The following is a 599-nucleotide window of genomic DNA, read 5'->3' on the forward strand; positions in this document are numbered from 1 at the left end:
TAAACAACTAGACCTTTAAACAGTCACCATCTGAGGTTGGTACATCTATGATTTAAACAGCTAGACCTTTAAACAGTCACCATCTGAGGTTGGTACATCTATGATTTAAACAGCTAGACCTTTAAACAGTCACTATCTGAGGTTGGTACATCTATGATTTAAACAGCCAGACCTTTAAACAGTCACCATCTGAGGTTGGTACATCTATGATTTAAACAGCCAGACCTTTAAACAGTCACCATCTGAGGTTGGTACATCTATGATTTAAACAAACAGCTGAAGCTTCAATTCTGATGATCATATTGAGCTCATCTGGCGCCCCCTGCTGCTCCTACAGCGCTGAGCGTTAAAGTTAAGCTCTGCTTTATTTTCAGGCTGAGTAAGTTAGCGGAGTTAATCTCAATGGCTAACGTGAACCTACAGATTAGGGCGGGGGGGTTATCCAGGACGCCTGATGATTAGCATAGCGACGGCCGCTAGTGAGGCCGTTTAGCTAACTGATTCAGGTTTCAACATCTAAAGTTCAGGGCGATGAAAAGCAGGACTTCCTCCCTCAGACTCTTTGGGATCCAGGACTAAACAACTACAGGTCTAGGAAA

The sequence above is a fragment of the Cyprinodon variegatus genome, unplaced genomic scaffold, assembly GCF_000732505.1.
Source record: "Cyprinodon variegatus isolate N-32 unplaced genomic scaffold, C_variegatus-1.0 Scaffold1694, whole genome shotgun sequence".
NCBI classification, from domain to species: domain Eukaryota; kingdom Metazoa; phylum Chordata; class Actinopteri; order Cyprinodontiformes; family Cyprinodontidae; genus Cyprinodon; species Cyprinodon variegatus.